This window comes from Vidua chalybeata, chromosome 15 (assembly GCF_026979565.1).
Source record: "Vidua chalybeata isolate OUT-0048 chromosome 15, bVidCha1 merged haplotype, whole genome shotgun sequence".
Taxonomy (NCBI): Eukaryota; Metazoa; Chordata; class Aves; order Passeriformes; family Viduidae; genus Vidua; species Vidua chalybeata.
In genome coordinates this window covers 16029745-16054899 of record NC_071544.1, presented here as the reverse complement: position 1 = coordinate 16054899, position 25155 = coordinate 16029745, and the positions used below count along the sequence as shown (strand labels likewise).

At 48.9% G+C, this 25155-nt stretch overlaps 1 long non-coding RNA gene across 1 annotated transcript in view; it reads left to right on the top strand.

Moving 5' to 3' along the window:
* The first annotated feature begins 287 nt into the window (after window positions 1-287).
* Window positions 288-25155, top strand: part of LOC128795676 (uncharacterized) — a 100201-nt gene continuing 75333 nt past the window's right edge. The window contains exons 1-2 of the long non-coding RNA XR_008433602.1: window positions 288-363; window positions 3871-3943. This is a non-coding gene — a long non-coding RNA (uncharacterized LOC128795676). The remainder of the gene's footprint in view (window positions 364-3870; window positions 3944-25155) is intronic.

The following is a 25155-nucleotide window of genomic DNA, read 5'->3' as shown; positions in this document are numbered from 1 at the left end:
CAAGGAACAGAAAACCCCAATGTTCCTGCCAAGCAGCCAGCCTGGGCAGTCTGCACCTCCCTCTGTGTGGCTTTGTGGCCACACTGGCACTGTTCATCTGTGGGTGCTCCCTGGGATTTACCCCTGGGATGGAGCCGTGGGTTCCTCTCTGGTTTTAGTTGCCCGTGGCAGTGTGGATCCCTGCTGCAGGAACTGATAGCCCCTGTCTCTCCCATCTGGGCAGCACATGGGCAGGCACAGGGGCTGGAGTCTCTCCCTGAACCCCTTGGCATCTCTTCCAGAAGGTCCACAGCTGGAAAGGGAAATGCCAGCGTGCACCTCTGGATTTCGGGACTGCCTCAAGGTGCTCCAGAGGCTCCAAAGGTAAGGACAAGCCTGGCACCTGCCCAGTAACACACACATGTCCCAGTATTCTTGTGTTATTGAGAATTATAACCAGCCATGGCCCTGAGCCTACAAAACCTTCCACCCTCGTTTGTCTTTGCAGCCCAACAGAGGTGTGATGTAGGCTGGTAATGACACTAATTATTCCCTACCAATTTCAAGGACACAAAGCCCGTGCCAGCCCGGGATTAGATGGCTCCTGACTCTCAGACCTTCTGACCTCTCAGACCTCTCTCAGAAAGAGAAACCACTGGTTTCTCTTTCTCCCCAGCGTTAATCAGCAGAGCTTTGCTGACACAATGCCTTGGCAGCGTGCCCTGGAGAGCAGCAGGCAGGGGAGGGTGAGATATACCATACGCCTCCATTTCCTGGTTTGCTGGATATCAAGACATATACAGACCTTCATTTTTTTGATGTGAAAGCAGAATGAAAAACTAGGTTAAATCAGTCTGGAGGGCTATTCAGCCAGTTCTCAGGAAGCCTATGCAATTGTTATGCCTCATCCCAGCCTTCTTGATTGGGAACATGCCTTTAAGAACATGATCAGCCCCAGGAGATCTCCCCCGTAGCCTGGGAATTCCACCCTGTCTGCTGACGAGGAGGGAGGCTGGGCCACAGAAACTCTCCATTCAGAAGGAGAAAGCTTGGCTTCCTTTTTTTTTTTTTTTTTCCCTTTCCCTTTTTTTTTTTTTTTCCCTGGCAAATTATAAATGTGCACGTTGGATTCTTTTGTCAACCAAATCTAATGGGACTGGCCTGAGCTGAATGGCTGGTCTGTGTGATGCTGGGACTGGGTTTCTTTTCAGGTGCTCACTGCCTGTTTCCAGGAGATGAGGATTAGCATCTGCCTTTGGCTGGGAGCAGCTGCGGGCGCTGTGTCCCTTGGCTGGAGGGTTTTTGGGAGCTGGAATGGATCGTGTCAGACTGGCTGGGCTTTGGGGCTGAACAGGTGCCTCCTCAGCCCTGGGTTATCACAGTCTAGGGCCAGCAGGGAGGATTTTTTTTTTTTTTTCCTCTTTTAAAAGGTGGGAAAGTCATCCAAGGTTTGGTTTTCATGCAGATTCCCTTCTGTTCCCTGCAGGGAATCAGGCTGCCAGCTCAGCTGGGATGAGCTGGTTGTGGGGATGAGGAGGGGAATAAAAAAGTTAATCAAACCTCAGGCAGGAGCACAGTTCTCAAGGCCAACATGCCTGGGATTTCCTTTGCTGTCTTGTGAAATTCCTGAGCTACTTGGTCCCAGGCTAGCTGGGCTTTCTTTCCATGGCATTTAGAAAACAGGTTCCCAGGCAGAACATTTTGTTGATTTGATAGTCTGATAAAACCCACCTAGATCTGACTTTTCAAGTGGAGAAAAAACAACTCCAGCCACTACAGCTGAAAGAATGTGAAGCCTTCAACCTGTCCACTGCAGGAGTGGGCTTCCCTCCTGTCTCCCTGTCCCTGACACAGCCCCCAGCCCCTAAAGGCATGTGGTACACACACACAGAGCCTGTTCTTTGGGAACTCTGCTTTTGGGAGTGCCCATCCATTACGGGCCAGTGCAGCTGTTCACGTGAAGACAGCTTTAAACTCTCCCGGAGACTGCTGGCACACATCTGTGGGTGTCTCTCCCTCCACCCTTTGCTCCATCCCTGGGGGCAGCAGGGAAGTGCTGCCACCTCCTCCACCCTTGGGAGCCACAGGGGAGAGGCTGGTGGCCCTGGTGGCTCTGCCTCAGCCCCACACCCCACACATCCCAGCTGCTGCCGTGGTCACTTGGCCCTTGTGGCCTCCTTGCTGCCCCAGGCAGGGCTCTGCCCCTCCTGATGAAACTCGTGTGCGTTTCATGAGGTTTGACTTTGAAAGAGCAGCTTCCTCCAGCTCTGATTCCATCCATTTCTGCACCAGCTATTGTAAAAGGTTTGGGATGGAATTAACTTTTACTTCCCACTGCAAGCTTCCAGCTCGGGGGCTGTTTTCCTCTGTGTGTCCAGAGAAAAGCTCTCTGTGTTCATGGAGACCCCTGAGTGCCACTGCCCCCCTCCAGTATTGCTTATTCACCTTCCTTTTATCCCTGCATTAAATCCCAGACCCTCCTAAGCCTGTTCTGATGGGGTCTGGGTGATAAGCCACCAGAGAGTGCAAACATTCCAAGAGAACGTGAGGATCTGTGTTCCCCAGGAATAACCTTGTGTCCCTGTGGTCATTCCTCCACCCCATAAGTGCAGGAGAAAGGGGGAGGCCCTTGAGCTCTTCTGGCTGAAAAATGTTCCCAGGAGCAGGGGACAGCAGTGACAACCCCTCCACACCACCCAGGCCCCAAAATTTCCCTGCACATCCTACTTCCAGTGCACCTCTGCTGAGGGGACATGGGTGTGAGAGGGTGGCAAGGGCAGGGCTCCTGCAGCCCACTGAGAGTTGTCTGCATCCCAGAGTGGGAAAAGAATGGACACCAATCAGCCAGGAGCTGTAGTTTCAAATGTAAAGCAATCCAGGCATTTCCAGCCAGAGGCTTTCCCCCAGCTGTTGGTTTCCAATAGAGAATTATGATCAGTAATTGATACTCTCAGATGTCTCAGTGCAATCCCCAGAGAAGAATGGTCAGGGCAATATTTTTTTTTTTCTCCTCTCACTGGAAAATTGAGCCCCAGCTGGGGCTAATAAGTGCTTTCATTAAAATACTGATCTTAATCCAAAGCTGAGAATAATGTCTCCTCTGTGCTGCAGCTCTCCTCAGCTCTGACAGGGGCTCTGCTTTTGAACAAGGAATGAGAGAGGATAAATAGGCACTTCTCACCCCAACACCATAAAAGCACCGATGGAGGATCCCAGGGAGGGCAATTTCTTTTGGATTGCACCAGTGGAATGTGTTCTTGAGCCTCTCATGCAAGAGTGGTGGAGATGGGGTGTATGGCAGTGACCCTCCTGGATCCACCCTGCTGCCCTGCCCAGGGATGGTCTCACCAGGCAGAAATCGGGGAGCAGGGGTGTTTGTTGGGCTCCAGGCACAGCCAAAGCCTTTCCATGATCTCAGCACAAGGATTTGTTCTGTCCTCCCACTTCTTCATTTCCTTCTGGACAACACAGAGAGATTATTGGTAACATTTTCTCATCCAGAACTTGTCAGAAAGAGGGAATTTGCAAACTGCATCTCGAAAGGTTGAAGGGTTTTTCCCCCCACTCTCACACAGAGAAAGAGAAGAGATCTCCCCTTTTTTCTAGGAATAAGGCCTGGGCATTTCCAGCTCATTAAGAAAATGCCAAGAGCTTTGTTTCCTGTTTTTTTGACACTGGTTTTTTTTTTTTTTTGACTCATATCCAAGGCTGGATATGAGTTCTGTCCTGACCAAGAGCAGGACCATAAGGCATACCCTGATCAAGGATAACACAGGATGCCACTGCTCTCCCTCACTTCCCTCCACTATTTGTCCTGTTCTATATCTGCCACCCCTTTAATTTAAAGGTGATCCTGTCCCTGCTCACATCTTTTCTACTTGTTCTGCACAGAGGACTCAGACAGGGACACTCCAGGAGAAGCTTCAGATGTCACGGGAAGAGAAAAATTTGATTTTCCTTGCAGGTAAGGCAGACTGGGACTCCCAGCAGAGCCTCCTGCACGTGTACCAGGTCTCAAACCTGTGAAGCTGGTGGCTTTTTTTGGGGAAAGAGCTGCTGTGAGTCCTTGCTGGGGCTCCTGTGAGGAAAGCTCCGGGGCACAGACAATGTCCTGACAGCTGAGGTGCTTTGTGAGGAGCAGCTGAACTGCAGGAAGCTCCCCTGGAATGAACCCTCTTTTTTCACCCTTTCCCTCTCATTGTCCAGCTTTCTGCCTCCAGGTTTTCCTGGAGGGGGTAAAAAGGGCATTCCAGGTAGCAGAGTTAGAAAGGGGAGCACCCAAAAATAGAGAATTCACCAGATATCTCTGAGAACACGTGATCAGTTGATCTCTGAGGAGTCACACAGCTCTGGGGAAAACTTTAAAGTGCTTTAATGAACGGCTGCTCTGGGATTTATTCTCTTTCCTGCTGCATCTAGGATATCTTTGAACAGCAGCACCTTCTTGCCCTCGCTGGCCAATAAAAGTGAGCAGCCAAGTTTTGAGAGTTGCACTGACTGCAAATTGCACATTATTTCTTAAGAACTGCTCTTCACTTCATTGACACCACTCCTAATTAGTGCTTGACACTTTTTAAAAAATCTCCTGCTCTGTGAAGCTTGATTCGGTTTTAAATTAAGGATAAGACATCTTGTGTGCAGGTTTTGGCTGTCCTTCTGTGGATTTATAAAAGTATTTGTGTGTTTTAGCACTGAACCTTTACAAAGTCACTGAATTGTGGCTTACACTGCCCATTCTCAGGTGAGATAAAAGTAATGCCTGTTTGACAGAGGCAGGAGTAGAACTGCAGTTAAAACGAAAGCATTAGGGATGTTCCACGTGGATTCAGGAAACAAAGTGGAAAATACAGAGATTTCACAGCAAATCTAAAATGTTGCACGTAGTCAAAACTACAATTTTGACATCACAGCTGGAAATTAGTTGCACTCAGAGGCAGACAGAGCACCACAGAGCCCTGGAGAGCTGCAGCTCCTGCTGCCAGGACTTCCCCTTGCTCCCACCACTGCACCCAGGTCTGCCGTCATAATTGCCCTCTACCTCACAGCAGTCCAGACATTCATCCTCAAAACTAGGTCTGCACATTTATCTTTGCCTGCAGCACCACCTTTGCACTTATCCTGCAGGCTCTTCAGGGCAGGAACCGCCTGGTTTGGCTTTTTGGGGAGCACCTGACACTTCCAAACCCAGCCCCAGCCTGCCCTTGCCCGGTCCCCTCCGGCAGGGCAGAGGATTCCTGCTGTTCCCCCTGCAGGGAGTGTCCCCAGCCCAGCTCTGCTGCCAGCTGCCATCTGCACAGTTTCCCCGGCAGCCCGAGGAGGACAAGCCACTCTTTTAGATTGCACGTAACCCTTTCTGAGCCAGGAAGCCGAGAATAGCAGAGAGAGGGGCTTGGCAGCCTCCCCTGCGGGTTAAGAAGGAGCTATTTGTTCTCCTAATTACTTGTCTAGGAGAGGGGTCTGTCTGACAGTGCTTTCCTGCAAAGCATCATGCTTGCCCTGAAGCCAAATAAAACCTTGGTGTAAACTCCTGCCCGGAGAGAAGAAAAGGCAGCTCACAGGGAGTTTCTGGGAATAAAAAGGCTGTAACCATTTCAAAGCATCTCTTGTGCATCAAGAGAGCGTGATCCCTAATATCTCACATGCCTAAAAGGGTCTTTAATATTCAGAAATAAGCCCAGATGTGGCGTGGTTCCCTTCCCCTCACTGAGACTTTTTAGCTGTGTCCGTGTCAGACCCTCTCCCGCCTTGCTCAGCTGCCCACCCCGTGGCATTCCCGACACTTTTCCCAAGCCATGCCAGCACTGAGAACCTGGATTCCTTTCCCAGACAGGAGGTGCCTTAGGGCAGGAGGGATCAGGCCCTCTCCTCTTGGCTTTTCCCACAAATGCAGTGCTGGGATGGCTGAGAGCAGCTTGGGCAGCGTGGCTGCTGCTGGGCTGGTAATTGTGGCTTTGGGGTTTTGTGTTACCCACTGGCTAATCCCGTGCAATCTTCTCAGGTTTCCAAGGTTTAGTTCAAGCCAGACTGTCCTTTCTCCCACTCCTTCCAGGATCTGGTGCTGACATTTGGCTTTTTCTCTGGGAAGGGGCATTTCACCACAGTGCTGACCTCTGCCAGACTGCAGGGCATCTGCAGAAAGTGAGGGTTGGGCAAGTGCCTCTTGATTCCAGAGGTTTTCTTTTGTTATTTCATCCACTTGAATCACTTCAACATCATTTCCAGTAACAAATGCACCTAATGAATGGCTAGAAGGATTATTGCCCTCTGTGGTACATGGTCTGAATTGCTCAGCTGTGTCCCACAGTTGTGTGCTCGAGGTCAAGGGAAATCAACTGTGGGGCAGGTTTGTGTTTTTGGAACACACAGACCTGAGTTCTTGGAGAGCCACTGCAGTGAAATCGAGACTAGCTGTGGCAGCCTGAACTTCTCAGGTCAGAGTAGAGAACCTGTTGGAAATTTAGGGAGGAAAACAGCATCCTGACTTCCCTGAAGTTACACTTTGGAAAATTCTGTCTCTGTGGCTTGAAAACACATAGGCAGCAGGTGCACTGTTTGGGCAAAACTGAGTCAAGGGCTAAGTAAAGCCCCTGAATACTGAAAATTTGCAAATTTTCAACCTCTTTTTTTGTTCCCCTGGTATTTCCTACGGAAGAAATGTTTCTCCCTTCACTGGTGCAGCTCTCTGAAGTCAGGCCAGCACAGCACATGCACAGGAGGCGCCTGTAGCTGCCCAGTATTGGAGGACCTGGAAGGGGAAGGTGCCTGGTGACCTGAGAGTGCTCTCAAGTTGATATAATTCTGCTTTCCTTGGCTTCTGTGAAATGCTTGGTGGAAAAATAACGACTGGGCCAGATCCCATTGTTTTACATCAAGGTAATCAAAGTGGTCACTTCACTGGCTGCTGCAGAACGAGCTATTTCCTCTCTGAATTAGCCAGTTCAGCCTTCAGTTTCTCTCCTCTTTGAAGGGTGAGTGGGCTGGGGGCTGAATGTCCAGATAAAACACCTTCAAACTGAGCTGGGCACACACTTCTGGAGACATTTGGCTCTGTGAGACTTCATTGTGTGCCAGAGGCAAAGCAACCCCAGCAATTCATTCAGCGAGGGGGTGTGTGGGAGGACAATGCAAAAGAAAGAAAATGATGGGCCTCAAACTGATGGACAGCAAAATTTTGAGGACCTCTGAAGAATGCTTCAAATAAACATTTAAAAATTTGCATTAACATTTTGGACATTGTGGTACAAAGCTGGAAAAAATCCTCTTTATTTGTCGGTTCGTTTCTACAATCTTTTGATCAGCTTTTCTGTTTAGATTTGTGAGGTTTTGTTAATGGTAAGTTTTAGACTGTTTATTTCTGTGCCCAGAAACCTTTGGTCCCCTTCAGAATGAGTTTCCCCCCTTTTTTTCCAGGAAAGGACAAAATTTATCCTGCTAATTGCATCTGATCAGGTTGCCACATTGGTTTGGTCATGGGATTATGTTTCCAGACACCTATAATAAGATTTTGTGCCTCATTTTCCTTTTCTGTGTATTAATTCTCCCTGCTGCAGCTGGACAGAGGTGGATGCTGTTGGTGGAGGGGTTTAGCTCTCATGAAGTGCTTTAGGATTCACTGATGGATCATGTCTTCTGAGATGGAAATAACTCTTGGCACATCTCGTGTTTCATAAGAGGAGGATATGATTTTTCTTAGCTTACAGGTCTCTAGAAAGGTGTCTCTCATTATAATGCAACCCATTTACACTCCCAGGCTAAAAGAAAGACTGAAGCTGTTATTAAATATTTTGTTAAAAGGTTTCCATTGTAGTCTCTGGTCTGTAAGCAAACTCTGCTTGCAGGGAATGCCCATTTTTTAGTGAGTTTTGTGCTTTCAAACCTACACTTGGTCAGTAGTGTCTGGAGAGCATCCCAGCCCTTCAGAGCTAAGGTGTGCTCAGGTCAGTGGTGCAGCTCCAGGTCCTTATGCCACTGAAACCCTTCAAGGACACATTTCCTCCACCCCAGGGGATGCTGGCCCAGCTCTTCTGCTGGAATTTGGCCTTTTGTCAAGGTTAATGTAACAGAGGAGGTTGGAAGATTTTGGAGGGGGATTTTCTGCCGTGCTGGGCACAGATGGTGGCTGGTTCAGGATGAAGAGGAGGGTGGCTGGCTCATCAGCAACTTGCTGCCCTTGTTTGTAGGAGAGTTAAGGAGATCCACCATCCCTTTTAGGATGAAAACCCCCCAGACCCTTGCCTTTCTGGAGGACTGGTCCTTAAAAGACCCTTTCCTGCTTTTGGTGGCCGTGGTCAGGTTTCCAGCTGGCTCGCTGTGTTTGCTCCATTTGTCACGTTGGACTGGCAGTGCTGAGGGCTGTGACTGCAGAGCTGGCAGGGAAATGTCCAGACAGCCCCTGAGCAGCAGCTTAATGCCTGTGCAGGTACGGAATGTATTTATAGCTGAATGCACAGTCTGTGTGTGTGCACATGTGTGCCTGGGAAAGTTTCAGAGGCAGAGGATAATGCATCTCAATTACACCCCCGTCTGGAGCTACAGCCCCGCTCAGGAATTGAAAAGCTGCAAAGAATCCACTGAGGTTAAAAGCACCATTTGGTTTCCCTCGCCAGAGGGACGCTCATCAATATCTCTCTCTGTTAACAGCAGAGGGTTAAAGCCTTGGCAGTGTTCTCAGCCACCAGATGCAGGCAGAGGTTTTTTTGTGAAAGGAGATTTCATTGCTGCCGGGTTAAAGCTCCAATTTTGCCTGACGCTGCAAGTTTGTTGAAAGCAGGAAAGGAGTGCACAGACTGCTGGCTTTCCCCCTTTGTACGTGTCCCGTGGATGAACTGGCCTCCTGTGTTATCCCAGTCAAGACAGATTTCTCTACGATTCACTCCCCACTTGGCATCACGTGGAATCCTGGGTGCCCTGAGGTGAGGGGCTGGTGCTTGGTGCTTGTGCTGCACCTCTGGCCAGTGCCCAGCTCTCCACTGTGCTGGAGGAGCTGGCAGAGAGTTCTGAGTGCAGCTTCATCATCTCACACATGCTCTGCCCGGCTGAGCTGGTCTCAGGAGGAGGCTCCTTACTCAACCTTGAGCTTTTTCCTGCGCCAGGCTTAGAAGCAACCTTAGCACTGCTGAATCCCATTTCTTTCCCTAACACATCTCTAATAATAAATCACATTTTCTCTCTCTGCCTGACAAAGGACACTCCCTTCCCAGAGCAGATTTCTTCAGCACAGACCCTCTGTGCTGCTCAACTCTGCCTCTTAAAAACTTAAGCCACTTCCCCGAGGTTACACAGCAACTCCTTGGCTTCACCAAGTGACTGAGACACCCCTGGTGGAGTGGTGGTTGTATTCCCATCTCCTTGGCGAGGAATTTTCTCTCTCTGACACCCCCAGTCCCCTCCAGCTGCCCGAGGGGCTGCCCAGCACAGCTGGGGACACCTGGCCCTGCTCCTCGGGGGCTCTGCAGCCCAAGCAGGGACATCTGCTCCGAGCTGAGAGCTGGCACCAGGAGGGGTCTGGCCTTGGAAGGAAGATATTTACTTTGTACAGCTCCTCTGTAAAGCAGCATTGGCTGGAGAAGCCCAGCAATCTATTTAGTCTAGGAACAGCAGAGCATGCCAGTTCCTCTGGAAGAGCCCCTCCCTCAGTCCAGCTGGTTACTTGGACAATACTTTCCTAAAGGAGGGAAAAAAAGATGCTTTATTCCTCCCTCTTGGTCATCCTTGCTCCACAGCACTGTGCAGTTGTCTGTGGCTCGCAGATCAGGGTGGGGAGGGAGAAAAACCCTTTCAGTTCTGTGGAAATGAAGGAATTTCCATACAGGAGGAAGCTCTCCTCGGGATAATTTCTGTTCTTCTCAGCAGGACCTGCTGCAGAAATCTCTCAAAGCTGCTGCCTTGTGCCAGCCATGGCTAAACTCGAGTGTACCCTGCTGCAGGCTCTGCTTTCCCACAGTGAGGTTCAGCCAGCTGGTCCTGATGGCAGGGATGGCATCCCTGGGACTGAGTGTGAGGATGAAAAGTTTATGTGAGACCTTTAATAAGGCAAAGCACAGCTCTGTGTGTGTGTGAGTGGCCCTGGTGACAGGAATGTGCCTGTGCCAGGGTGCTGGGGCCAAGGCACAGCCTGGGAAGGACCAGACCAGGTGCTCCATGGAGCTGGAGCCTCCATCCTCTGTCAGGAGCCCAGAGCAAATCTCCCAGGAGTTACAGTGTCCCAGTCCCATGGGACTTCCAACCTCTTTGGGTTGGAAGAGACTTTAAAACCCATCTCATTCCCAATATTCTTTTATTTTCCCATCCATTTCTGCAGTGACCTCTCACCCCCTGTGTCAAAATCACCACTTCTAAGGCTTCTCTTTAAATCTGCCATTTCCAAGATAAGAAAAGGGGGCTGGAGCATCCTTTAGGCAGTCATCCTTTTGTGCCCCGTCCCAGGGCAGCCGCTGATCACAGAGGGAGCTGCTGGCCTGTGCTGCACAGAGCAAAGGGGGTGCCAAGGGCAGTGCCAGAGCTGGCAGAGACTGGAGAACAGAAGATCCTGAATGGGGAGCACAGAGCCAGAGGGTGCCCTGAATGGTGACAAGTTTCACTTATCCCGTGTCTCCAGGAAGGATTTTGGGGATTTCACAAGGCTGGGCACAGGCACCAGCAGGGTGTGGGTGTCCTGCCAGGATGACCACGTGCCCTGAGGACACAGTGCTGGCCAGACCCCGCAGGGCACCTGGGGGCTGTGTTTGGACTTTCTCAGCTCAGAGCACACCTGCCTGGCTTGAAAAGCTGACTCTGCAGGCTGGGGAATGTCCAGGAGAGGCTGAGACCCACTGCAGGCTCTGACACCTCGTTCAAACCCCCTGGATTGCAGCGTGAGGGGTTTCTCCTGGGCAGACAGTGAGGGCAGGAGCAGCTTTGCACTGGGCTGTGCTGCTCCAGGGGGTGCCCTGGGGCACAGGGACGGGGCTGGTGTTCCTGGGATGGGGTCAGGAGGAGCAGCACAGGGTTTGGCTGCCCTGTGGGGACCATGCAGTGCCTGCCTGTGCTCAGTCTGGCTCTGCACAGAGCTGACGTCTCTTGGTTTGTGTCACATTATGCATTATGTGATAATTATAAAAATGTGAAAATAGAACTCGCAGTACCAAGCAGGCAGCACGCAGCTTTGAGTGGTGCCATGTGTGTTTTCCTGCTTCCCCTCCGAGGATAAATGGCCCTTTGAGAAAAGAGCCTCGTGTTTGGTTTAAGTTTCTCATTACTCCGTAGGGGTTCTTCCTTGTAGGGCTCTTGGAGCAGGATTAGCTGGCAATGGGTGGCACACTTCCCTTGGTACATAGTGATCCAGCTCTGCTTTCCAAAGGGCTCAGGGCTGCTGCAGTTGCCTCTTAATTCCTGCCAAGTGCCCAAGGGGGTCGATGTGAGCCAGTGGAAACGCTGGGTCCATCCTGGGATGGATGTGAGGGGATGAACTGTGGTTTGCCATTTGCTCCTCCCCATTATCCACACAAAGGCAGCTCCCCTCCGAGCCAGCTCCTTGGGGAAATTGTTCATTTTCTCTTGCTGGGTGGCACTGGTTTGTTTTTCAGCACGGGTTTCCTGTTTTACTGGCAGCTTCCAAGGCCAGCATGGAGCGGGAGAAGCAGCCTGGGATGTGCTGAGTGGGGGGATGAACCTTCCTGTGGTCCCAGTAGACAATGGGATGTGCTGCTCTGTGTCACCACGGCAGAGAGGGAGCAGCAGGTGCTGCAGACACCCCCCAGGGCTCTGGGGGCTCCCCTCCTGCCACTTCGAAATCACTGGATGGTTCAGGTTGGAAGAGACCTTAAAACTCATCTCTTTCCCAATCTTCTTTTGTTTTCCCATCCATTTCTGCAGTGGCCTCTCAGCCCTGTGTCAAAATCACCACTTCTAAGGCTTCTCTTTAAATCTGCAATCACAGCCAGAGGCTATTTCCAAGCTGAGAAAAGGGGGCTGCAGCATCCTTTAGCCAGCACCAAGCTAACAGGATATATTGGTGTTCATACTGTGGGTTATTTAATGAGGAACATGGCCTGATTATTTGGTTTCTGGAGGAGTACTGACCTGTGCAACAACCAGGAGAGTTTTCAATTAGTGCCTGCTCCTCTATGTAAAAAATTACAGGTTTTGGCTGTGAGCTCTCATTTAAACTCATGGGGTTTTTTTCTGGATAAAATCAGGGGAACCCCTAGGGAGCTGAAAGTGAGCTATGGGGAAGGAAGAGAAGGAATGGCTGATGTTTCTAGATTTTGAAATCTAGCTCTTGTTTCTAGGCCTTGAAAGCAGTGGGAGTGGCTGGCACTGAGAACAGGGCTGTTCTCCTTTAGGGTGAGCAGGAATCCCTTACGTTGGAAAGGGAGAGCAGGAAGCTGGAGGGAGGCAAGGCTGGTTCCCAACAGAGTCCCCTTCTGCTCCACTCAGAGGATCTGGTTACAGAGAAAACATCCCTGGCTGCTCTGGGCTTGTGTTACAGACAAGGGGGACCCGTCCTTTGCGAGCTGGGCTCGGTTTCTGTTGGCACAAACTCCCTGTTGTCCTGGATAAACCCTTGTCAGGAGCTGCCCTGGGGATGAGCAGGGCCTCAGGGGGCAAAGCTGGGAGCTGAAAGGGCTCCTGAGCCCGTCCAGTGGTCACCTGCAGGAGGGAGCTTTGCCTCCCTGCTGGAGGTGGTGTTGTAACAGAGCAGGGAAGTGCTTGGCTTTCCCTGGGCTCGGGTGGGATGGACATTCACACCAGGCTGCTGGAAGCCTCAGAAAGGGAGAGCCTTGGGGCAGCACCCAGCTCCTGGCCAGGGAGATGGCCTGGGGAGCAGAGCTCTCCTGGAGGGCGTGAGGAAGGTGGGCTCCATCCTCACGCGCATCCCATCGCTCTCACCCCACCTCCCTCATTCTGGACAGAAATGGTGACTCCAGGGTTGTATTTCAGGTGTTAAGAGTGAAAAAGGCACAGCTGATTACGACTGAAATGCCAGGCAGTGACACCCACCAAGGACAGGGAGTGTGCAGTGCTGAGCACTGAGGGGAGGAGGAGCAGGAGATCCACAGGGATCACAAACCTTTGTGTGGGATTGTGGCCATTCTCTCCATCCTGAAATCCAAGGGCTGACCTGTTTCTCTCTAAGACTGACCAAGAAGCCCCCCTGTTATATTTTTATTCAAGAACAGCAGAGATGAGGGGAGGAGGAGGGCAGATATTCCCAGGTGCTGCTGCTCAGGCTCTTGTGCCTTTGGGATCTCTCTGCTTTTTGCTTCCCTCTGTGGAAGTGAGCTGTGGAGAAGGAAGAGCAGAAGTTTCACCCACCCTAGTCCTGAACCTCATCCCAAAGGCAAACAGCTACATGGAGAAGCTTTGGGTGTGACACTTTGAGTGGCACAATTCCGTTTCTTCTAGAAACTGGAAAAAAAAAAATTGCCATTTATTGAGAATCTCACTTTGTGTTATGAGGTTTCTGTTCCACACAGGCCTCGTGTGCTTTTGCAGTATCGAGAGGATTCCAGGTACAGATCAGTTCAATAAATATACTCCCTGATTTTTATTTTTTTTTTAGATTTCCTAAAATACAGGCAATATGTCATTGTCAGGAGACAGCGATTCTCTTCAGATCTGTGGGCTGAGTGATTACCTGAAAGGGTTTTTTTCTTAAATAAAAAAAATTATTTGAGGGAAGGAGAAGCAGCATTATAAAGGATTTTAAAGCAGGTAGGATCTTCCAACCCACTGCTGTAGGAAGCTGATATGTCATATGTGTGAAAACAAATGAGAACTTAACAAGGGGAGGGGATAATGACTCAAGAGAAGTTTTTGCTTGTTACGCAACCAGAAATCCCAGGACCTTAGAAATATTTGAAAGTATCACATTTGCCCCTATTCTTTAAAAAAAAAAAAAAAAAAAAAAAAAAAAATCAGCAATCCCTCCTTTTTAGCATCCAGTCCAGAGGTAATCCAGTGCTGCAATTTGAAACTGCAGCTTGTGTGTTATATGGGCTGAAATAGTTGTGTGTTGCACAATTTTCAAGCAAGTTGAGGGGAGGGAAATAAAACGCTGATTTTTTTTTTTTTTTTTTTTTTTTTAAAGAAATATCATTCCTTGGTAGTGTTCACAAACTTTGTCTTTGCACTTTCTGATTTGTTGCCACCCTCAGGACGTGTGGGGCACACAAGGGGCTTTGTGGTGGGTAAAAGGTGACATTTCCTCCTCCTAATGGAGAAGAGGGCACAGAGATGAGTGAAGGGATGAAAGAGGGTTATTGATAAACTGTCATTGATAATGCTGATAAAGTGTTATCGATAAACTGTTACTGATAACACAGGAAAAGTGATATTAATAAATTATTATTGATAATGCTGATAAAGTGCTATTGATAAATCGTTATTGATAACACTGAAAAAGTGCTATTAATAAATTATTATTGATAATGCTGATAAAGTGCTATTAATAAACTGTTATTGATAACACTGATAAAGCACTGTTGATAAACTATTACTGATAAACTGCTATTGATAACACTGATAAAGTGCTATTGATAAAGTGTTATTGATAACCTGTTATTGATAACACTGATAAAATGCTATTAATAAATTGTTATTGATAACCTGTTATTGATAACACTGATACAGTGCTATTGATAACCTGTTATTGATAACACTGATACAGTGCTATTGATAACCTGTTATTGATAACACTGATAAAGCGCTATTGACAACCTGTTATTGATAACACTGATAAAGCTCTATTGATGACCTGTTATTGATAACACTGATACAGTGCTATTGATAACCTGTTATTGATAACACTGATAAACTGTTATTGATAACCTGTTATTGATAACACTGATAAAGCGCTATTGATAACCTGTTATTGATAACACTGATAAACTGTTATTGATAACCTGTTATTGATAACACTGATAAAGCGCTATTGATAACCTGTTATTGATAACACTGATACAGTGCTATTGATAACCTGTTATTGATAACACTGATACAGTGCTATTGATAACCTGTTATTGATAACACTGATACAGTGCTATTGATAACCTGTTATTGATAACACTGATAAACTGTTATTGATAACCTGTTATTGATAACACTGATACAGTGCTATTGATAACCTGTTATTGATAACACTGATACAGTGCTATTGATAAACAGCCCCTTGAAGGGGCTGCAGCCCCTCTGCTGTGACAGCACACACAGAAGGGATGTGACACCATTTTTCCAGGACGATAACTTTGCTTTCAAAGAACCCAACACTGTGAGGAGTGCAGGGGGTGGATCCGAGATAAGGACCCGTGGGCAGGGAGGCTGCTGAAAGTGCCGGTTCAGGGTGGTGCCAGACCTGACAGAGAGCAGGCTCTGACTCTCACCTCCACTTGCCTCTGAGTGAAACCCTTCAGCCAAAGTGCCAAAGTGAGCTCTCACTTCCAGGGACAGCTGAGTGTGGTCACTAAAGCTGTCATCAGGTGTGGCCATCAGGGCAGGAGAAGGTTTTCAAGGCGTTGCTGGCTCTAAGCACAGGGTAGCACAAGATGCTTGCTCTGTGCTGCTGCTGCAAGTTATGTTTAGCCTCTTGGAAATATTCCCAGCCCACCAGGAGTCATTTCTGACTAACAGGCACCCCTTAATCTGTCTCTAATCCCCCCTATAATTTTACACCTATTTAGCCTCATCCAAATAAAAGCCCTCAGTTGCTTAAGTAACGATTGACGAGGCTTTGCATCTCTGCTGGGAAATAAATATTATAATCTCCTTTTCTAAACAAGCAAACTGGCCCTTGATGAGGCAAATAACTTCTCAAGTGAGGGAGGAGCAGGTCTGACAACAGATGCTCTGCCAGTGCCCTGAACCGACCATAAAACCCCCAGTGAGGACAGACACCAGCCCTTCCCCACAGAGCTCATCCCCAGGGGCTGCCTGCAGTGCTGGGGACATCTCTGGGCCAGCTGTGGAATGGGACAAACACCCCCAGATCCCAAATGTGAGCATTTCTTGTGCGTTCCTGGCACTGGGTTGGGAAATGCTTGTAAAAACAGAACCCTCCAGGGCTGCCCCTGATGTCTGTGGAATGTGGCACTGCCAGCAAGCTGTAAAACACCCTGGCTTGTTTGCAATGTGATTTAAAAATCCCCAAAGGTACAGAAAGCTGTACCTGATGGCACAGCACCTTGTGTGTGTTGGGAGCCAGGGCAGGGTGGCCCAGCTCGGCTCCACCTGGGACACCCTGCCCAGGAGGTCTCTTTTCCACCAGATCATCCCAGCGTGGCCCCTTTCCCCTGGCATGGGGAAAGAAGAGCTCGGGTTCTTCCCCTGATGTTCTGCAGGGCTCCTGGAACGAGGGATGAGCCGTGGTTTTGTGGGACTGTGTTATCTGCAGCTCGCATGGAAGCTGGGCCCACTTTTCACCCACCGTGGAAAACGCCAGGAAAGTTGCAAGGGAAGTCCCCAAGCTGTGTTTCCTGCACACCAGAGAGCTGCAGCCTTGGAAGGAGAGGAGAGAATCCATGGGCACCCCCTGTGAATAGCTGAGTGACACAGTCCCCAGGAAATTCACTATTCCCAAATCTGAGGATAACTGAGGAGGCCTCAACGCTGCACATTTCCATTTTGTTTGCCTTGATTGCCCAGCAGAACAAACAGCACTGGGCAGGAAAGGGAAAGGTTTGGAGGCTGTCAAACCAAATTCTCCCTCCTGGTTTTATCACCTGAATCCTTAGGTCAAAAAGCTGCTTGTGTACAGCTGAGGGAAGGATTCAGCCTCCTTGTACAGAAGTTTTCTGCTGTGGTGGCTTCCTTTGTGCAGCCCAGTGGGGCTGGAAGGAAAATCAGATGTTAAACCCATGGCTGTGGCTGGCAAACCTCCCTCCAGTGCAGGAGAGAGGATCAGGAGCAGGATCTGGGAATCAGCTGCTTGGCCTTGCTGTGGGGATGCACAACTCGCAGAAAACACAGCAAAGAGGATGTAGCACCCCAAGAAGGGCCACACTGAGAGGAGTTGTGCCCTTCTTTGGCAGTGCCCTGAGCACGGAGGAGATGAGATGGAGCAGAGGTGGACGTGCCCCCGAGCATGCAGCGCTGCAGGGAGCGGAGCAGGCAAATCCCAGGGGCGTTCTGCGAGCCCCTGCTCCATTCAGGAGGGGCTGCCTGTTTAATCAGTGACTTCAGTGATTTATGGAGGGCTGGTTAAGTGTCCGTTGAAGTCAACGGGAGCCTTTTGATGTCAGGAGCCTTCAGCTGGAGCCACAGCCTGCCCATTCTTGCAGCATCTGGGTAGTGGCAAGCAGAAAGCAGCGATGATAAAGTGGGCACTGAGCGGGGCAGGGCTGAAAGGGAAAAGCCTTCCCTCGGACAAAAGCCTGGCTCCAAGGTACAGTGTTTCTCAGAGCCCTGAAATGCACAAACTGTTGCTTTCTCCGGGGGCTTTTCAGGGTTGTGTTTTGTTTTTTTTTTAACGGACAGTCTGTTCTGGGGGCTGTTCTTACCCCTAAGTGCTGCAGCCCCCCTTGGTGGGGGTGTCACAGCAGTGGCTTCATTAGCATTTATTTAGATGTGTGCCTTGGAAGCAGCTCTGAATGACGAGCTCATTGTCTGGACTTTGCAAATGACTCCGTGGCTCTCCTTATCTCCATTGTGCCACTCAGTTTTAAGCAACCATGATGGGTTTGGGGTGACTGTTGGAGCTGGGTTTAATCTTCGGGACATCCTTCTAACCTTAATTCTCATAAAATTGGGCTGGATTTAATCTTCAGGACATCCTTCTTACCTTAATTCTCACCAAATTGGGCAGGATTTAGTCTTCAGGACATCCTTATAACCTTAATTCTCACCAAATTGGGTTGGATTTAGCCTTCAGGACATCCTTCTAACCCTAATTCTCACCAAACTGGGCTGGATTTAGTCTTCAGGACATCCTTCTAATCTTAATTCTCACCAAATTGGGTTGGATTTAGCCTTCAGGACATCCTCCTAACCCTAATTCTCACGAAGTTCTCAATTTGGAGAGGTGGAGGTGGGTAGATTATTGCTGCTTTTCCTTAGTTGGGGTGATGATGTCGGGAATCTACAAGTGTTACCCCAAATGAAGCATGGGGTCCCAGCTGGAGATGGGATAGGAACAGAGGAGATGCTGACTCCATCCCCAGGGGTGACTCTGTGCTTCCCTTCTGTTCACTTCTGGCCTGATGAAGCAGTTTCTGGATCCTGTGTGGACAAAGGATGAGCCAGGTGAAACAATTGCTGGCTGACACTCACACCCACACTGTCAAAAGGCCAAAAAAAAATCACTTTTCCATCAGCAGCATGTGAATGTTTGGAATATCTGCATCCACAGCCCAGTAAGAGCTACTTGGAGATGTGGAGACAGTGGAGACAGAGCAGGCAGCTGTGACATCTGTGTCATTTTGGGGCAAAAGCCCATCCAGAGGTGACGTTTTGCACAAGCCAGGCCTATTTCAGCATCTGCAAAAACTCTGATAGGGTTTTTTCCACCTCTGAGTTGTTAAAGCATAAAAAATTAAATCTTTTTACTATGCTGCTCTTTAAATAATAGCAGCAATAATTCTATACCCAGACACTTCATTTTCAAGACCCTCTGGTCTTTAAAAATCACCCCTTGCTTGGAAACAGTTGATGGCAAGAAAATAAACTTGAAAGGCATTTTCCTGCCTCTCCTGGTGCTGGTGGAGCTCTGGACTTCACCTTTTGTAGCCATTTGGAAAACACAAGGATAACAGACAGGGGAGGAGGGATCAGCTCCCAGCTCCTGTGAGTTTTGGTGTCAGGAATTCTCTCCCTCTTTCACGTGCAGTTCTTTGTGGGGTGGATGCTCAGGGATGCCAGAGGGGTCAGGATTTCCATGAAGGCTGAAGCAAATCCCACAAAGGCGATGAAATTCTGCAAAATGCCTTTGGCCAGCCTGGATTTCTGGGGGTGACAGAGCTGTTCAGCACCTTGCAAGTGTGCAGCACACGTGGGGTGTTGTCTCTAAAAGCTGGAAAAGGGAAAATGCATCTTCCTTATCTGGCTATTTGTAGAAATCAGTGCAGGATTAGTACCTAGGGAGGCAAAGAGGAGAAAGGGAGTGGGTGAGAAGCACCTTACATCAGAGTCATGTGGCACAGACTGTCTCCCAGGGACAGCTGAAAATTCCTACTCTTTCCTGTGGCTGGATCAGATTCCTTTGGTGGAAAGAGGGCAGGGTGCCCTGGGGAAATATCTGCAGAGCCCCAGGCCCCTCTGACATCAGGTCAGACATTCTGGGTCACATAACTGGAGGCTGCAGCATGAAATTTAATATTTCAATGGATCAAGTGCTCCTGGCACATGGAGCTCCTGCCTGGATGGGCTTGGTGAGCTCAGCACGGGGAGAGCAGAGGGCCTGGAGTGGGAATGATGGGGCTGAGGGAGGGATAAACCCACTGCCAGTGGTGGTGGGAGATGGAACTTGGCTGGGGTGGGAGTGGGACAGGGGAATTATGTTGTGGTTTTCTCTGCTCTAAAAGGAACAAGAAAAAAAAAAGCTTGGGAAAAAAATAAAAAAAAAAAAAAGAGAGAGAGAGAGCCTTGATATGCTCAAAAGGAGGAAGCACCACTTTCATCTTGTCCACTGGCAAAGCCTAACATTAAACCTATATATCACTTCCAGAGAGTGGAAAAGTTAAATATTGCACATATTTAAATATGACTGACAGGCATTAGAGTGGAGAGACTGATCCTGCACCAAGAATCTCAGGTGGTCTGGGCTCCTTTCCAGAAAAACAAAGCCCAGTGAGTCGCCTCCAAACCCCATTTTCAAAGCTCAAATCACTTCAAATCAGTTTCTGCTGCAGGTGTCCAAATAAGCTCCCGTTTCTACGTCTCTTTTCGGTAAAAATAGCTTATCCTCTGACATCTGGGAGAGGTGAAGGTGTTACCAAGCACTGAGCTGTCAGAATCCCTGTCATCATTTTATTTCTGGTTGTTGAAAGTCCCATTAGTTGGATTTTTGTTCTTCTTTAGTGCTCATTACCATCTTGTGCTGGGAACGAGAGCGCGTGGCTGATGGGAAGGACTCCCAGATCCTGCAGAAGTGGCAGGGAATGTTCCACAGATGCATCCCCTGCCTGCAGTGCAGGCTGAACCCTTTAGCACCTTCAGAGCTCAAAGCAGTGTGGAAAAGTAAGACTGGACAGCAAATCCCAAAGCAATTTTTTTTCCGGCAGATTTGCTGGTTCACCTAATAAAAGGCTCAGAATTCCTAGAACTTTTAAGACCTTCTGGAACTTTACTGCCATTTGGGCTTGCCCTCTGATTTTTTGTGTGAATCAAATCCAGATCTTCAGGATGATGCAGTGTGAGCAGTGTTAATAGGTGTCTTTCTGCAGAGTGGGAAGTGCTGGATGTGAGCAGAGGGAACCTTAGAATCACAGTGGAATATCCTGAGTATCCAGTGCTGCTGCTGCATTTGCAGTTTAAATCTCATTTTTTGTCTCTTCCTCCTCATATTCATCAAACCTTTTCCTGAAGAACCTTGATTAGAGTATCTGTGCCCAGTCAGACTCTCTGCCCTCTGCTGAAACACCCTAAACACCTCTCCAGTTTTTTTTTAAATTTCTGATTAAAGCCCCAAAGATTCCAACCAATTCTTTGCTGTGCATCAGCTTCTTTTCACTGAGGGCAATTTAATTCCTATTATGAGCCAGTATCTCATAAACTCGTTTCTTTTGGAGCCCTTTTCCAGTCCCCAAGAACATTATTTCCATGCCTTTATTTCTCTTGGATGGGCTCTCACATTGCAACTGCCCTCGGTTGATGCCTGCAGAATTCTGAACTGCTGGTTTGGCTGGGATTGTTCTGCATGGATCACCTCCCAGTACCTCCCAGTGCCTCTGTGTCCTGCAGGCTGGTGTCTGAGCTCTGCCTGCAGCTCAGTTCCTTTATTTTCCCTTTGATTTCACTCTTTGCAGAGAAGTCGAAAGCTCTCACAGAGGTAAGGGATGTCATACATATTACATCTACCAAAATTACAAATTATTCATCACAGCTCGATTCAAAGGCAGCTCTGTCATCTCTCCTACTGCTTCTCAGAGATCCTGAAGCCTCCAGAGTAAAACTCTTCTGCTGGGAGAGGTTTTTCTTTTAGGCATCAGCAGAAGGAGCTGAGCTTGAGAAGGACAGATGGAATCTCTTGATCTGATCTGGTAGGACCAGTGGTCAGGGCAGCAAATCATCTCACAAATGGTGAGATGACAGAAAATCAAAGCAGAAACCAGATTTGTCCTTAGACCTGGAATAATCCTGGTCAGGAAATGCCCCAGGACCACATTTCTTTATTATGAGCTTGGAAGATTTCCCTGACTTTGGGACAGCGAGCACTTCTCTCAGGTGTCTGTTCAGTGGGGATGGACAGAGTGCAAAGGAACCTAATATTTCATCTAAACCACACCCAAACAGCTGCTTCCCTGAATTTCTCCTGTCTGCAGCACTGACCAAAAAAAATCAGTTGCCTCTTTATCCTTTTCCATACAGGCTTCCAGAGCTCCCTGTGGTGGTGCAGACTTGCACCTAAGGATACCCTACCACCCTGCCATCAAGCCACACGTGGCAGAACTTCCTTCACGTGCTTCCTCGGTTTCCATGCCCAAATTCCCACTGTAACTCCCTCTTTGGGAAAGAGGGCAGCTCCCAGGCAGCTCCCTCTTTGGGAAAAAAAGTGCACACCCATGAAACCCTGAGAGCAAACCCTGCCTCGATACAAAAACTAAAACAAATGGCTTAATTGACAGGGACCACGGTGAAGTTTACCCACCAAACTTCACTTTTTTCTTTTGTGTGAAGGAGGCTGTTTTCCTAAAGCACAGAAAACTTCTTTTGATATCCAGTGAGTCTCATAACCAGACAACCATTTTACATCCCACCCAAAGAGCGCTGCAGCCTGTGGGTGAGCTGTGTTTTGGGGTGAGCAGCCCCATTTCAGCCCCTCATTTTCCTCACAGCGAGAGCGATGCCCAACAACAAAACCGCATCGCTCGGGGACGGGATTTGTGTCTGATCGAAAAACTCTGATTTTCTGTCTCAAAAACCCCCCAAAACGCAGAAGTCTCATATCTCAAAAACTGCCTGGGGTTGTCCTTTTTGACGCAACTCCTTCCCTCCTGTGTCCCTGCCCCTCGCAGAGCCCGGCGCTGCCGGAGCCGCTCCTGCGGCCCCGCACGTCGGCAGTGGCGGCGGGGGCTGGGGGGGCTCGGGATGGGCTGACCGGGCCGTGCTGTTGCCGCAGCAACCCCCTGCCCTGCCCTGCCCTGCGGACCCCCGGGGCTCCCCGGCAGCCACGGGGGCTGGGAAGGCTCGTGTCAATCTGCTGAGGATGGAGCCACATCCCGGTACCCGCCCCGGTGCCCTCCCGGTACCCGCGGAACCGGCGCTGGGTAAAAAAGGGAGTTTGTTCCCAAAAAAACGCTGCTGGACACCCCCCACCCCTGGAATCTCCATGACATTCCTGGAGGAAGCAGGTGGGATGCTTTGGGAGCAGTGTCAGCCTGGGGGAACTGCCAGGTGTCACCTGTGGGGCCGGCAGCTCCCAGATCCCACTTTGCCAAAGCATTTTGGGAAGGATGGGTTTTTGAGATTATGGCCGTGTTCAGGCTCTCCTGTAGGAAGCAGAGATTCTGGTGGGGTCAGAAATATTCAGTTATCCCTTTTTGCAGGAGAAGCAGCTTTTTTTGTTTTTTCCCTGGGAGGTGATTGGGGTTGGGCTGGGAGGGAAGGCAAGGGCTCAGCTGTTCCTTGGTGAGGTGAAATCAGCGGCTCCCCTGAGCCCCTGCAGCTGGGCTGAGCCCCAGGGGCAGCACAGAGTGTGCCAGAGCCCTCCAGAGCAAGGTAAGGCTCAACTGGACTTTATCTGGTGTTCCTTGACAAGATTTGTGTTAGTGAGATGCTTTTTGCAAGGTTTTGCATGGTTGGAGAAGCCAGGAGTGAAGGTGTGGAGCTCAGGCCGGTGTTGGTGATACCTGAGGCTCTTTTTCTTGGTCAGAGCAGTCCTGGTTTTACTGGGATGGCAGAAGATGGGCAGAAGTACCTGGAGGAAGGGCTAAATGTTGGCAGGAGGAGCTGGTGGAGGTGAATGCTGGCAGAGAGGGGCGTGTTTGATGTCCTGGTGTCTCACAGGGAGGGCTGTGGGGGAAGAGTTCCCACCGGGTTTTCTTTTTTTGCTGCGGTTGTGCTGCCCCCTTGTAGAAAATGTAAATTTTTGTGAGTGTTTTCAGAATTGTGATTGATTCATCTCCCTTTTGCAGAGTTGAAATGTGAAACTCATGGCAATGGTTTTCTATTTCTTTTAGAAATCCCTTCCAAAATGGGTATATTTAATGTATAAGGTTGCTTGGAATTCCCAAAAGCCCCAATTCAGCAAATTGCAGCCATCTGTTCTCATGTGAATTCTTTGTAGGGCCAACACCTGAAGTGCTTTGGGGATTATTTCCCTCCCTATTTTTTTTTTTTTTGTTTGTTTGTTTGTGTGAGCAGGGATCTGTTATAAAGACACAGTGCAAAAGGCACTGAACGCTGTGAGTCAGGGAGATGGAATTGGTGACACATGGGGTCCTTCACCCCGCTCAGGTGGGCTGGACTTGTTGCATTTTGCTTTGGCCTGGTTTGTCCCGGTGCTGCAGGGGATGGCTGGAGGCAGCTCCCACTGAAGGCTGAGGTAGCACATTTCTCTGTGCAAGGCTCGGGTGGTGTCTAGACTGGGCTGGTCACTGCCCAGTCATGTTCCTGAGGCTGAGCCCACAGCTCTGCTCTGTTGTGGGCTCAGCACCTGAATCATAAAAAATGCAAGAACTGCAGCAATGGTTCTGATACAATCTCATGGCACAACCAGCTGGGGCCTCAGCCTCGTTCACACCTGTGAATTACAGATTTGGGCAGGCCAGGATTTACAGTTTCACATCCTAAAGCTGGGGTTTTGTCCCTGATCACTGGGGCTGTTCGTGTCTCTCCCCTAATCCTGATGTTTGTTCCTATTGCTAAACCTCCTGAGAAATGTCAGTGTCTGCTGTGTGATTTGCATTGGACAGGCACAGTCAGAGCTCATGGAAACACTTTGGGAAAGCTGTCTCCACACCTTGCTGGGCTGATTCACTCAGGAGGCAGCCAAAGAATCCTGGATCTGCTCGGGGTTTGCAGGGAGGAATTGAGACATGAAGCGAGAGTTTATCTCCCTCTTACGGCCGAATTCCGAACAGCTGCGCTTGGGAAGGGAGGGAAGGAGCAGGAATTCCTGCACCCGGGGATGTGCAGAGACCCCAGAGCTCACAGCTAAACCGAGCTCTCTTCAGGGAAACTGCTAAAATACGTTCTTCACTGCAGCATAAACCACAAAATATCTGTGAAAGAGAACCGCTCCGGTTCTGAGTTTGAACCCAGAACTGGGCAAATACATAATTATGGAATTCTGGAAGGGCTGGAAGGGACCTTAAAGTTGACACAGGTAATGGCAATTTGGTTCTGCTCCTTCTGGGGAAATCTGCTTGAGTCAGTGTGACCCACTCAAAGAATTTCTTTGTCTGAGGAATCCAAAATCCACTCAGGTGGAACTGTGACCTTGATAAGGTGATCAGCAGCAGTGGTTTCTGCCTGGCTCTGTTGGTAACCTGCTCCAGGTTTCACTGAAAAGCATCTCTGGAATTATGGAAGAACAGTACATAGCAAGTGCCTCAGGAGTCATCCTTTTATTTTATGTAAGATTTGAATAAGAAGTTAAAAATCAGAAAATGCCTATTAATTTAAAGCAAGTATCAGTTTTACTTCACAAATATATTATAAACACATTATTCACCATTTAACACCTGTTCAGTACTTGGAATTAAGTTTATCTCGGGCTAAAATATGTTTGTAAAAATGGATTGCTTTGTGTGTTTGCTATGCATTACATGTAAGTTTTTCAGGAATAACGGGGAAAGGCAATGGAATTCTGCTGTTCAGATTTTCTAACACAGCAGCATTTGGGACACTGTCAGAGGAACAGAGAGGTCAGAACTGCTGTATGGCTGCAGGGTTTGATGGAAGAAGGGCAGAGACATAGTGGGAAAATAAGGAAAGTATAGTAAAAAAGGCAACCCTGACTGGGAAGAAATGATGATGTTTGGCTCTAGATCAGAAGGCTGAAGGACAGCTTTATTAAAACTATACTATCTTACATTAATATAT